General features: G+C 35.0%; 1 protein-coding gene across 21 annotated transcripts in view; it reads right to left on the bottom strand.

Annotated features, from left to right (window-relative positions):
* LOC143667177 (CUB and sushi domain-containing protein 1-like) overlaps positions 1 to 14862 on the bottom strand; it is a 315312-nt gene that overhangs the window by 200876 nt on the left and 99574 nt on the right. The window contains exon 12 of one of the 21 annotated variants that reach the window (XM_077141090.1): positions 5540 to 12738. The exons of the other annotated variants lie outside the window; for them this stretch is intronic. The gene's annotated coding sequence lies outside the window, so the exon portion shown is untranslated. Of the gene's footprint in view, positions 1 to 5539; positions 12739 to 14862 lie in introns of those variants that run through there. 21 annotated transcript variants of the gene reach the window in all.

Below are 14862 nucleotides of genomic sequence, written 5' to 3' on the forward strand. Positions count from 1 at the left end.
ACCTCAGATGAGGTATATTTAACCCCTAGAGTAAAGGTCAGTTGTGTGTGCTGAACTCCATTTTCTTTTGTTTTATGCATGATTAAATGGTAATTAAGTTTTAATGAAAAATGTTAGGCTGATTACAATAAACATAATTGCTCTAGTCAGTTCATGTCCTCATGTTTTACATGCTGTACAGAGTTGGCAAGACAATAGACTTTAATGGGGTTTGAATTAAACTGTTGATGTTTGTGAACATGAACAATACATTTTTCCTGTAGGCAAATTCACATATAGGAAATAGTGTGATATATACTCTATTCCATGAATGGCTACTAAACACACACATGGACATACAACATTGAGGATAAGTAATAACAATTTCTATACTCTGAGTAAACAGTTGTTCCTGTCCAGGCATTACTTTAAAGCAAGAAAAAATATTATCATTATTCATCAAATGAGGAAATTTACTAGATGATAGATTAAACTGTGCTTGTTTTAAAAAGATGGATTTTGAATTTCACAGAATGAAAATATTATGCCTGGTTTTGAACTGGTATCACAAAATTAAGTAGTCAAGAACAAACAAATGTATTAAGAATTATAAAAGTTCAAAAGTGAACTCATGCCTTTTATTAAATCTGCATAGTATGTTCTTTACTAATTGAAATAAAGGTGCTAACATCATCATTTCTGATAATAAAGACTGTAAAGACCATTTACTCTTAACTATTTTTCAGTACCAGACAGAATATAATCCAGATGTGAAAGAATCTTCATTATTAAAATTAGCATTTAAATATTTATGATTAGAGCCTCTACTGCTAAAAATTTTTAATTGAGTTAGACTCCATTACAAAACACTTCAGTTAATGGAGAGAAGATATAGTGTTTGGCACACAGTTACAAAGTCATCCTAATATTTTCAACACAAGCACAAATGGAAAATTTTTCAAGGATACACAACCAGCAAATACCTGCTGGCCACTGATTATGGATCATACTCTATACATTCAATGACATTTTACCCTCAATAATTTAAACTAGCAGATTTTATATACAATACTAACACATGATGGGGTGAACACTATAACAGGAATATGAGCATTGAATTTGGGAAGCTTAAGTGGCAATATTCATTGATTCTGCTATCCAGAAAGCAGCAGTGTATGAACACTCAGGAACACATATAGCAAACCAAGAAGAAAAGGAATTTCAGACCAACACCAGCATGTAACATGAAGATACACAAGATATATGGAGAAAATCAAGGAATAGAGCACTGCTAGAGTGTACAATACATAGGTTTCTTCAGCCTGGAGGATAGTGATTGATGATAATATTGAAAATGGAATTAAGGGCAAGTTTGCATACAGGTTTTTATCCCCTTTATTCTTTGAGCAAAGCGAAAAATAACAAGACTTTATAGCAGAGATAGGAAGAGTGAAGAGTTCTGACCAGTAGAGAAGTGTGTGTTTCTTTGTAAAAGTGTTATCTTGGTTCTTCTGCTCAGTCAAATAGTAGATGAGCAAGGGAAAGAGCAAGGAAACCAGTTAGGAAACTATTGCAAAAAGCTAGTCAAAACTGTGATGAGCATTGTAATACACTGCCATTGAATGTAACAAAGGCATTATGCCAAAACTAAATTCCAGCAGGCAGGAGGCATGGGGGAAGGGAATGGATTATTTGTGGAAGAAAAGGAAATGTCTTCATATGTATCTTTATATAGAAATGTATCTCTGTCCATTCAAGATAGTTCTTAATCTGCTTACTGGAGTCCTTTAAGAAGAAACCATTTTGGAAAAAGCTCAGAGCCAACATAGCCAGAGACATTTGGAGATGCAGAAAGAAAACATTCCTGGGGAAGCTGTTTGAAACCAGAAGCCAAAGCTGTTTGAAACCAGAAGCTTGTGTTTCCAACTGACAAGGCATTGCAGACACCTTCAGCCTTTCTTGACTCATGGTGTCTTTCTCTGAATGTTGTAGTTTGGACATTTTTATGGCTTTAGAACTGTAAAGGTATAACTTAATAAATCTCCTTTATAAAAGCCATCTCATTTCTGGCATATTGCATTCTGACAGCATTAGCAAACCTAAATCACAGAGTCAGAATCAGAAATATAGGTTACCAGAGGCTGGGTTGGGGATAGGGAATGGGGAAGTAATTCCTGAGATGTACAGTGTTTATTTGGGTTGATGGCAAAGTTTTGATAATGGATGTTGGTGATGGTAGCACATCATTGTGAATGTAATTAACAGAACTGAATTATATATATGACGTGGTTAAAAGGGGAAATTTTAGTTTTTATGTGTTACTAGAATAAAAATTTAAAAAACAAAAACATAGTACTGCATAACCCAAATAGCAAACCCTATTGAAAACAATGGGCCATAGTTAATAATACAATTATAAAAGTGTTCTTTCATGAATTTTAGCATATACCACACTAATGTATATAACCTATATTTCTGATTCTGACTCTGTGATTTAGGTTTGCTAATGCTGTCAGAATGCAATATGCCAGAAATGAGATGGCTTTTATAAAGGAGATTTATTAAGTTATGCCTTTACAGTTCTAAAGCCATAAAAATGTCCAAACTACAACATTCAGAGAAAGACACTAATGCAAGTTATTGATAATACAGTTACATATAGGAGCTCTTTACTTTATATTGTGTATTCTATACATGACTTCTCTATAAACCTACAATTTCTAATAAAAATAAATATAGAAAATAAGAATAGGATAACAAAGATCTCAAGAATAGGGAAATAGTCATGGTATAATCAGAGGATATAAAACTATTTAAATAAGATAAAAATAATGAGTGAATAGCAAGAATTAAACAACTATAATCTAGCATAAAAGTATGTGATGGGGGCAGAGCTTCATTAATTTTAAATTCTTATGCTTCAAAGTTTTTCTCAAACTGATTGAGAAAGAGCTGATAATTCAAATGTCTCTAAGATAATAAAATGTTTCAGTAAGTATTTTCCCTCCAATAAATCAATCATTTAAATGATTCTTAGTTAAATCCTAAAGTTAAAATGACTTACCAAGAAAACTCCAATTTAGTACTTTTGAATAAATGTCATTTTGTTTTGTAACAATGACCATATTTGAAGTGTCAAGTAGATGAGGAAACATTTCTTTTAGTTCCCATTTCAAATATTTTAAAGTCATAGAATGCTGCTTATACTTTAAACCCTAATATTAGCATGGTTTATGAATGATAAGCACAATTTAATTTATAGATAAAGTGCTTCTTAGCTTTTGCCTTCGGTTCAAAAAAGTCAAATAAATGGCACTTTTCATTCCTTTTACCTTTGGAAGTGTAGCTAAGGCTTTTTGGTCATTTATAAAACAGGTCTTTATTTTGGACAGACTCTAGGATGAGTTAGAGCTGGATTCTCCAGAGAGGAAATGAAGGCTCCAGAAATTGAAGGAGTGGAGAGTGGCAAATTCCTCATGGTGTAGGTAGGTTGACAGCACTTCCCAGTTTCCCTGGCACTGATGGGGAGAGAAGTTCCTGGGACATAGGGCTGCCAGTTTTATAATAAAAGCTAAGGGGTTTCCAGGAACTTTCTTTTCTAAAAGCAGGGAAGTCCTGGATAAATCAAGACAACTTAATTACTCTAAGATATAGGAGTCATTTCTTTTTTATCAGTTTCTGATGTCTCACTCCCACTGGTATCCCAGGAGTGGCAATCTTCATTTGTTGGAGAAATGATGGGTGATTAGATTGAGCCATAGGAAGGTGCTTCATAAGACATCTTGGCCTTGGGTGCAGTAAGGAATGTGTCCAAGTTTAAACATGAGGTCCTTAAAAAGAACCATTGTGAGATGAATCTCTGTGAATGCCCAGAACAGTGACATTCAAATGAGAGCCATAACATATAGGAAGAACAGGAGGGAAGATAATGTACCGAAGTACAATGATGGAGAACAGAATAGTAGTTCAGAGTTTAAGGGTAGGAAGGGTGAGTAAACTGTTCTTTACTCTGATTATTGTGATGGTTACACAAATCTATATGTGTATTGATATTTCTGTATATGTCTGCAAAAAGTCTATTTAACAGTATGTTAATGAAAAATTAATTTGCTAAAGCCTGGAAACCTGGACCAAGAAAAAAATACAAGGAAAACTAATTCCAAGCATGCCACAAAAGTTGTCAAAATATGATATTGGTGTAATTTGCACCTGGAATAAGTTACACCTGCATTTTACTGGCAGATACCTGAAGGGGAAGTGGTGTTCTAAACTGATTCCTTTTATCTGCTCCTACAAAGGGCTGCTCCACATTTTTCATGTTTCTAGTCTATGTCCCTTCTTTGCTGATCGATGCTTTTCCTTAATGTACTTTTTTGTCAATAAAGAAATTGTGGGTTTACAGAACAATTATGAATCAAATACAGGATTCCCATATTACCATCCTATTAACACCTTGCATTGGTGTGGAACACTTGTTATGATGGATGAAAGCACATTTTTATAATTGTATAGTTCATGGTTTAACTAAGGGTTCATTGTTTGTGTCCTGCAGTTTCCATGGATTTTATAAAACTATTTAATCTGTTGTCATATATGCAACCGAACATTTTCTTTTTAAACCACATTCAGAGTATATTGCAGTGCTGTCAATTACATTCACAATGTTGTGCTACTATCACCATCATCCATTACCGAAGTATTTCCATCATTAAAATTAGGAACTCTACATTTTAAGCCTTAGCTCCCCATTCCCTATCCTCTACCCTCCTCCCCAATCCCTGGTAAGTTATATGCTCAATTCTGACCTGATAAGTTTGCTTATATTAAGTATTTCATATAAGTGATATCATACAATATTCATCCACTTTTTTCTGTCTTATTTCACTCAATGTATTGTCTTCAAGCTTCATCCATATTGTCACATGTATCAGGACTTCACTCCTTTTAAATGCTGAATAATTTTCCCTTGTATGCATTTAACACTTTTTATTTATCCATTCATCAGTTGGTGGATATTTTGGTTGCTTCCAAATTTTGGAAATTGTGAATAATGCTGCTATGGATATCAGAATACAAATATCTGTTTAAGTCCCTGCCTTCAATTCTTTGGGGTATATACCCAAATTGCCAGGGAATTGCCAGATCATGTGGTAATTCTACACCTAGCTTTCCAAGGAACCACCCAACTTCCCACAGTGGCTTTCCACCAGCAAGGAATGACTATTCCTGTTTCTCCTGATGCTCTCAAAAACTTGTAATATGTATATTTTTTTGGGGGGGGGTTGGCTTTCTTTCATTCTCATAGTGGCCATTCTAGTGGTTGTGAAATGGTATCTCCTCATGGTTTTGATTTTTATTTCCCTGATGGCTGATGATGCTGACTAACTTTTCAATTGCTTTTTGTTCATTTGTATATCATCTTTGGAGAAATGTCTATCCAAGATTTTGCCTATTTTAATTGGTTGCTTGTCTTTTTTGTCATTAAGTTGAAGGATTTCTTAATATATTCTGCATGTTAAACATTTACAAAATATATGATTTCCAAATACTTTCTCCCATTGTATAGGTTGCCATTTTCTCTTCATGAAAAGGACAATTAAGTGCAAAATGTTTTAATTTTTAATGAGGTCACATTTATCTTTCTTTTTTGTTTTGCTACTTGTGCTTTAGGAATAAAGTCTAAGAAACCATTGCCTAATGCCAGGTCCTGATAATGCTTCCCTATGTTTCCTTCTTGAAATTTGATAGTTTTGGTTCTAATATTTAATTATTTGATCCATTCTGAGTTTATTTTTATAACATTTTTATTGTGATATATAACATATATACAAAAAGGCAAAACATTTCAAAGTACATTGTAACAAGTAGTTATAGAACAGTTCAAAATTTGGTATGGGTTACAATTCTGTAATTTGAGGCTTTTTCTTCTAACTGCTCCAAAACACTGAAAACTAAAATATTGATATTATGATTCAGCAGTCATATTCATTTGTTAAATCCTATCTTCTCTATTATAACTCCTCCTTCTCCTTTGATCCTTCTCACAATCTTTAGGGCTATTAGGTCTATGACAATTCTGTTTCATATTGGAAAAGGGTATTGATAATAAGGGATTGGGGTAGAACTAGTTGATATTCTTAGAGAAGCTAGCCCCTCTGGATTTTAGGACTTACCTGACCTAGGTACCCATCTGAAGGTCGTAGGTTTCTGAAAAGTAATCTTAGTGTATGAAACATTGTAGAATCTTAGAAAAAGCCCTAGCTGTTCTTCAGGGTTGACAAGAATGGTTTTGGTTGGGGTTGGCAAACACTGGTAATTATCAGTATCTATCTGAAGCTAGCATAAGAGTAGCCTCCAAAATAGCCTCTCAATTCTATTTCAACTCTCTTAGGCATTGATACATTACTTTGTTAACACTTCTTTGTCCTCTTTTGGCCAGGAAAGCATTATCAATTCCACAGTGCCAGGGCCAGCCTCATCCTGGGAGTCATGTCCCACATTGCAAGGGAGACTTTTGCCCCTGGATGTCATGTCTCATGTAATAATTTTACTTGCAGAGATGTGCTTAGAGAAAGAAAGGCCATATCTGAGTACCAAAAGAGGTTTCTTGAAGTAATTATTAGGCATCACTATAGACAGACTTAACCTCTCCATTATAGAAATAGGCTTCACAAGAGTAAGCCTCTGGATCAAGGGCTTGGTTTATTGATATGGGAGTCCTTGCTGTTTGAGAAAGCATCAGGGTGGTAAAGATTAATAGCTTCATATTTTTTTCTCCCATCCATCAAGGCAATTTGCCCATAGTTTTAAATTATCTGTTCATAATTCTTTGGAACATATCCAGGTATTACATTAACCTATACAGAATCACAAGCTCTCATTCCCATGCTGGGCTCCATGTGTTTGGGTTGTTTAAATGAGCTATCTGTATAGAGTGGGTTAGATTATGTGCTACAGAAAATTTAGGTTTTGGACAATCTAAACCTTTCTCCCTTTGGCTCATATAGTAGCTGAAGTTCTAAAATGCTGACAATGTCATTTTTATCTCTGTATTCCAATTTACCTTAGTTCTGACCCAATTGGCTTCATTCTTATCTCTAATTGAAGCCTGGTCTTTCTGTTTCTTTAACACTTGTTGTATATAGCAATGCTGACTTTCAGAGCTGCAGAATTCCAACTCTGAGTATTAGCTGTCACACAGGTAACCAAAGTTTCAGGGAGATACCAGGCTATGCATATATAGCACAGCATTTCAAAATCTAGAAGTAACTTTTACAGTTTCAAACTAAATGTGACTGCTCTAAGAGTTTACAATCTAGGCTCCAATTATCTTATATTTTCAAAGAGACCATTCAATATTTGTTCTTTTGTTTCTGGCTCATTTTGAACCACATAATGTCTAAAAGGTTCATTCACCTCATTGCATGCCTTGTGACTTCACTCCTTTCTATGGCTGCTAATGACATTCCATGATATGTATACATCACAGTTTGCCATTCTACTTTTCATTCAATGTATCTTTCAGCCACCTCCTTCAGGGGGCATCATGTGTAATGTCCACAGTTAACAATGTCTCACAGTATCCTCACTTATTTGTACAATCATCAGCACTCTGAATTTTAGACAATTTTCATTGCTCCTTAGAGAAAAATAATTGATAAACTCACCTTCACCAAATAGAAAATCCAAACCTCCACTTAACTCCTGTCCTCCCCCACTGCCACTTATTTACCTTTGGTACTGCTATGGAACTAATGATGTCCTCCTGTTAAATATAGATCATATCCTGCAGTAGTAGTTTTCCTCTTATACCACGATATTATTTACTGTTTGTACCAGTTTCATACCTTTGAAATAGTTCATGTGAGAATTTGTTTATATTTGTAGTGTTAATTGGTGGGATGCATGACCCTATATAACCCCTTTTAATCATGATCACGTCAATATTTTAGGTCTATAACGTAATATTACTTATTATAGGCACTTCTATTTTCTTATATGTAAGTAAATCTTAATAGTTGACTATTCACCCAGCTCTAGCTTCTGTGTGTCTCTAGATCCCCTATATTCTATATGATAAGCCTCTGAGTTTACCTTTACCAAGGTCATAGTGGTGAAACCATACAGTATCTATCCTTTTGTATCTGGCTTATTTCACTCAACATTATGTCCCCATGTTGTCATATGTTTCAGGACCTCATTCTGTTTACTGCTACATAATATTGCATTATATGTGTGTATCACATTTTGTTTATTCACTCATCCATTGATGGGCACTTGGATTGTTTCCTTCTTTTGGCAATTGTGAATAATGCTGCAATGAACTTCAGCATGCAAATGTCTGTTTGTGTCACTGCTTTCAGCTCTTCTTGGTATGTACCAAGTAGTGGTATTGCCAGTTCAAGGGCAACTTGATATTTAGTTTTCTAGGGATCCACCAAACTATGTTCCATAGTGGCTGCACCATTATACATTACCACTAGCCATGCATAAGTGTTCCAATTTCTCCACATTCTCTCCAACATTTGTACTTTCCTGTTTGTTTAAGAGCAGCCATTCTTGTAGGTGTGAGCTGCTATCTCATTACAGTCTTGATCTCCATTTTCCTTATAACTAATGAAAATGAGCATCTCTTCATGCGCTTTGGAGCCATCTTATATTTGCTCTTCAGAAAAATGCCAATTCATATCTTTAGCTCACTTCATAATTGGGTTGCTTGTTCTTTTGTTGTTGAGTTGTGCAATTTCTTTAAGGATACAGTATATCAAACCTTTATCTGAAATGTGATATCTGAATATTTTCTCCGATTAAGTTGGCTGCCTCTTCACCTTTTTGACAAAGATTTTTGAGGCAGAAAAGCATTTGATTTTGAGGAGTTCCCATTTATCTATTTTTTCTTTCAGTGCTTGTGCTTTGGATGCAAAGTTTAGGAAGCTACCTCCTATTAATAAGTCTTGAAGATGTTTCCCTAATATTTTCTCCTAGGAGTTTTATGGTATTGACTCTTACATTTAGTTCTTTGATCCACTTTGACTTAATTTTTGTATAGGGCAAAGTAAAGGTCCTGTTTCATTCTTTTGATATTCAGCTCTCCCATTCCCATTTATTGAAAAGACTATTCTGTCACAGTTCAGTGTATTTGGGAACCTTTTCAAAGAGTGATGACCATAGATTTGGTGGTCTATTTCCTCACTCTTGATTTAATTCCACTGGCCAATATTTCTATCTTTGTGCAAGTACCATTCTGTTTTGACCACTGTGGCTTTGTAAAAAGCTTTAAAATCAAGAAGCGCTAATCTGCCCATTTTGTTCTTCTTTTTTTAGGATATTTTTAGCTATTCAAGATCTGTTTCTCTTCCAAATGAATTTGATAACTAGCTTTTCCAAGTCTTCAATGTAGGTTGTTGGAATTTTTATTGGTATTGCATTGAATCTGTAAATCAATTTGGGTTGAATTGACATCTTAACTTCATTTAACCTTTGTATCCATGAGCTGGGTATATCTTTCCACCTACATTGGTCTTCTTTGATTTCTTTTAGCAATGCTATGTAGTTTTTGTGTACAGGTCCTTTATGTTGGTTAAGTTATTCCTAGATACTTGATTCCTTTAGTAGCTATTTTGAGTGGAATTTTTCCCTTAATTGTCTCCACAGATCATTGTTTGCATTTAGAAACATTACAGATTCTTGCACATTAATCTTGTATCCCAGCACTTTGCTGAATTTGTATGTTAGCTCAAGCAGCTTTGTTATAGATTTCTTGGGATTTTTCATGTATAGTATCATGTCATCTGCTAATTACAAAAATTGTCCTTCTTCCTTTCTGATTTGGATGCCTTTAATTTGTTTTTCCTGCCTGATTGCTCTAGCTGGAACTTCTAGTAAAATGTTGAATAATAGTTGTAACAGAGGACATCCTTGTCTCATTTCCAGACTTTGGTGGAAGGCTTTCAGTCTCTCTCCTTTGAGTACAATGCTGGCTATGGATTTTTCATATATGCCCTTTATCATACGAGGACATTTCCTTTGCTTCTTACCTTTTGAAATGTTCTTATCAGAAAAGCATGCTGAATTTTGTTGAATTACTTTTCAGCATCAGTTGAGATGATCATCTGATTTTTCCCTTTGGTATTTTACATTGATTTTCTTGGGTTGAACCACTTTTGCATTCCTGGTATAAACCCCACTTGGTCATGATGTTTCATTCCTTTAATGTGTCATTGCATTCAGTTTGCTAGTATTTTGTTGAGGATTTTTGGCATATGTATATACATTAGAGAGAATGACTTGTAGTTTTCCTTCCATGTAGTATCTTTACCCTGTTTTAATGTTAGAGTGATGTTAGCTTAATAAAATGACTTAGTGTCCCTTTTCCTCAATTTTTTGATGAGTTTGAGCAGAGTGGTATTAGTTCTTTTTGGAATGATCAATAAAATGCCTGTGTGAAACCACCTGGCCCTAGGCTTTTTTTTTGTAGGAATATTTTTGATGACTGATTGAATCTCTTTACTTGTGATTTACTTGTTGAGATCTTCTATTTCTAATCATGTCTGTGTAGATTGCATGTTTCAAAGATTTTGTCTACTTCATCTAAATTATCTATGTGTTGATGTATAGTTGTTCATAGTATCATCTTATTATTATTATTTTACTCCTTCAGGGTCCATGGTAATGACCTCCCACTCTCATTTCTGATTTTATTTGCATCCTCTCTTTTGTCCTTTGTCAGCTTATCTAGGAGTCCATAGATTTGATTGATTTTCTCAAAGAACCAACTTTCTTTGGTTTTATTGATTCTTTCTACTTCTTTTATTTGTTCTCCAATTCATTTATTTCTGCTTTAATCTTTGTTATTTCTGTTCTTCTATTTGCTATGGGGCTAGTTTGCTGTTTGTTCTCTATTTCCTCCAGGTGAGCAGTTATGTCCTTGATTTTTGCTTTTTCTTCTTTTTTAATATAGGCATTTAGGGCATTAAATTTCCCTTTCAGTGCTGCCTTTGCCACATGCGATCAGTTCAGATATGTCATATTCTGTTTTATTCATCTCCAGATATTTACCTATTTCTTTAGCAATTTCTTCTTTGACCTATTGATTGTTTAAGAATGTGTTATTTAATCTCTATATAGTTGTGAAAGTTCTGGTTCTTTGGAGTTATTGATATCCAGCTTCATTCTGTTGTGATCAGAGAAAGTACTTTCAATAATTTTAATATTTCTAAATTTATAAAGATCTGGTTTGTGTGTGCCCCAGTACATATCTTGAAGAATGTTCCATGAACTCTAAGAAAAATGTATATCTGGTGTTTTGGGATGAAACAGTCTATATATGTCTTTTAGATCTAATTCATTTATCAAATTAAGTTCTCTAGTTACTTGTTGATCCTCTGTCTGGTTGTTTTATCTATAGAGAAGAGTGGTGTATTGAGGTCTCCCACTATTATTCCTGAAATGTCTATTATTCCCTTCAGTTTTTGCCTATATTTGCCTCATGCACTTTCGAGTTCCTTCAATGGGAGCATACACATTTATGATTGCTATTTCTTCTTGGTGAATTATCTTTTTTATTAATATACAATGTCCTTCTTTGTTTCTCATGGTGTCCTTATATTTAAAGTCTATATTGTCTGATACTAGTATAGCTACTCCTGCTTTCTTTTAGTTATGGCTTTCATGAGACATCTTTTTCTATCCTTTTACTTTCAAACTATTTGTATGCTTTGGTCTAAGATAAGTCTCTTGTAAGCAGCACATAGATGGCTTATACTTGTTAATCCATTCTGTGTATCTGTATCTTTTAAGTGGTGAGTTTAATCCATTAACATTCAAAGTTATTACGTTAAAACATTTCTCAAATATTCCATCCTATTGTTTGGTTTTATATTTCAGATCTATGTACTATTTTCCCTCTTCCTGCTTTTATCCTTTAAGATACCCTTACTGGTACTGTTCATTTCTGTGCCCTCCTCTAAACCTCCTTCTCCTGTTTTTCTTTCAGCCAAAAGAACACCCTTTAGGATTTCTTGTAGGACCTGTCTCTTTTTAACAAATTCTCTCAGCCTTTCTCTGTGAAAATTCAAACATCTCCCTCTTTTTTCAGTCAAAAATTTTTTATTTCCATACATATTGTACAACCAATGACTCACAATATCATCACATAATTATGTATTCATCAATATGATCATTTTTAGAACATTTGCACCACTCCATAAAAAGAAATAAAAAGAAAAACTCATACATCCCAATACCCACTACACTTCCCTCTCATTGACCACCAATATTTCCATCTATCCAATTTTTTGCCCTCTCCCTCATTATTTATTTATTTTTATCCATACTTTTTTACTCATCTGTTCATACCTTGTATAAAAGGAGCATCAGATACAAGGTTTTCACAATTACACAGTAATACTGTAAAAGCTATATCACTTTACAATCATCTTCAAGAAGCAAGACTACTAGAATACAGCTCAACAGTCTCAGGTATTTCCCTCCAACCCCTTCAATACACCATAAACTAAAAATGGATATCTATATAATGCATAAGAATAACCTCCAGGATAACCTCTCGACCCTTTGAAACCTCTCAGCCAAAGAAACTTTATCTTGTCTCATTTCTCTCTTCCCCCTTTGGTCGAGAAAGCTTTCTCAATCCCATGATGCTGGGTCCTGGCTCATCTTGGGAGTTATGTCCTCATAGCCAGAGAGATTTATAGCCCTGGGAGTCATGTCCCATGTAGGGGAGGACCATGAGTTCACCTGCTGAGAGAGAGAGACCACATCTGAGCAACAAAAGAGGTTCTCTGGAGGTGGCTCTTTGACATAATTATAAGTAGGCTTAGCTTCTCCTTTGCAGAATAAGTTTAATAGGGGCAAACCCCAAGATCAAGGACTCTGCCTATTGATTTGGTTGTCTCCACTACTTGTGAGAATATCAGGAATTCCCCAAGTTGGGAGGTTGAATATTTCCTCCATTCTTCCCAGTCCCCCAGGGGGATTTTGCAAATAATTTTATTCACTGCCCAAATTACTTTGGAATATATCAGGGCATCACACTAACCTGCACAAACCAACAAGATCTCACACCCTATTCAAGATTCCATGCATTCATGGTGTTCAACTGAAATGATCATACAGGCTAAATTAGGTAATGCACTAGCCCAAATATAAATTTTGCACCAAATTAACATCTCTCCCTTTGGTGTCACATTAAAGTTGAAGTTTTAAAATATAGGCTATATCATCCTTTACAATGTATTCTGAGTTACCTAAATCCTATCCAAATCAAATTCATTCATATCTCTAATCAAAATCTGATCACTTTTTCAACTTTTTAAATAGTTCTTGTATGGGGTACTGCTGATTTTATAGCTTCAGAGTCCTAACTCTGAGACTCAGGTGTCACATAAATACCCTAAGTTTCTGGGAATGACCAGGTTATATATGAACAGCTCAGTATGACAGAATTTAGAAATAACAGTTACAACTCCTGAATATATGTGACTGCTATAAGAGCTTACAATCTAGGACCCTTTATACTAGGCCCCAATCTGATACCTGATGCTCTCAATTTCAATTCTTCAAGTTTGTACATTATAGTTAGTTCATATGATTGAGGCATGATAATATTTGTCTTTTTGTTTCTACCATTTCACTCAACATACAGTCCTTAAGATTCATTCACCTAGAGTCACATGCCTCCTAACTTCATTCCTTCTTTCAACTACTCAGGGATCCAATTTATGTGTACATCACAGTCCCCCCTTCCTTGCCTCAATCATTGTACCTTTAGACCACCTCCATCCATTGTAAATTGTAAAACACTGATGCCATAAACACCAGTGTGAAAATATCCATTTTTGTTCCCATGCTCAGTTCTTTCAGGTATATACAGAGTAACAGGGTTGCAGTGTCATATGGTATTTTAGCTTGCTAGCTGCTGGAATTCAATATACCAGAAATGAATGACTTTTAAAAAAGGGAATTTAATAAATTGCTAGTGTACAGTTCTAAGGCCAAGAAAATGAACCAATTTAAAAATGTCTATAGAAATGTCCAATCACAGGCATCCAGGGAAAGATACCTTGATTCAAGAAGACTGATGAAGTTTAGGGTTTCTCTCTCAAGTGGAAGGGCACATGGTGAACACAGTCAGAGTTTCTCTCTCATCTGGAAAGGCACAGGGTGAAGACAGTGTCATCTGCTAGCTTCTCCTGCCTTCCTGTTTCATGAAGCTCCCCAGGAGGGATTTTCCTTCTTCATCTCCAAAGGTCACTGGCTGATGGACTCTGCTTCTCATAGCTATCATCCTCTGCTCTCTCAGAAATCTCTCTCATTCTCCAAAATGCTTCCTCTTTTATAGGACTTCAGAAATTAATCAAGACCCACCCAAATGGGTGGAGACATGCCTCCACTTAACCCAGTTTAACAACCACTCTTGATTAAACCACATCTCCAGGGAGATGATCCAATTACAGTTTCAAGCATACAATATTGAATAGGGATTAGAAAAAATGGCTGCCTTTAAAAAATGGGATTAGGATTAAAACATGGCTTTTCTAGGGTACATACCTCATTTCAAAAGAGCACATATGGCAACCCCACCCCTTGCCTCTTGTGGAAACATCACTCTGCTGCACCTCTCAGCTTCCCTACCAGCAGTGAATAGGTACATTTGTTTCTTTGCATTTTCTCTACCACTTGTTTTTGTTCATTTTTAAAGTTTTATTTGCATGTCACACAATCCAACCTAAGTACACAGACATACCTTCACCACCATAATCTATGTGAAGACATTTCCTTTACTTCTGCAAAGAATCCATATCCCTCTCACATACCACCAACTTGTTGACATTTAATTTTGGCATAATGCCTTTACATTCAGTG

Source organism: Tamandua tetradactyla, chromosome 23 (assembly GCF_023851605.1).
Source record: "Tamandua tetradactyla isolate mTamTet1 chromosome 23, mTamTet1.pri, whole genome shotgun sequence".
NCBI classification, from domain to species: Eukaryota; Metazoa; Chordata; class Mammalia; order Pilosa; family Myrmecophagidae; genus Tamandua; species Tamandua tetradactyla.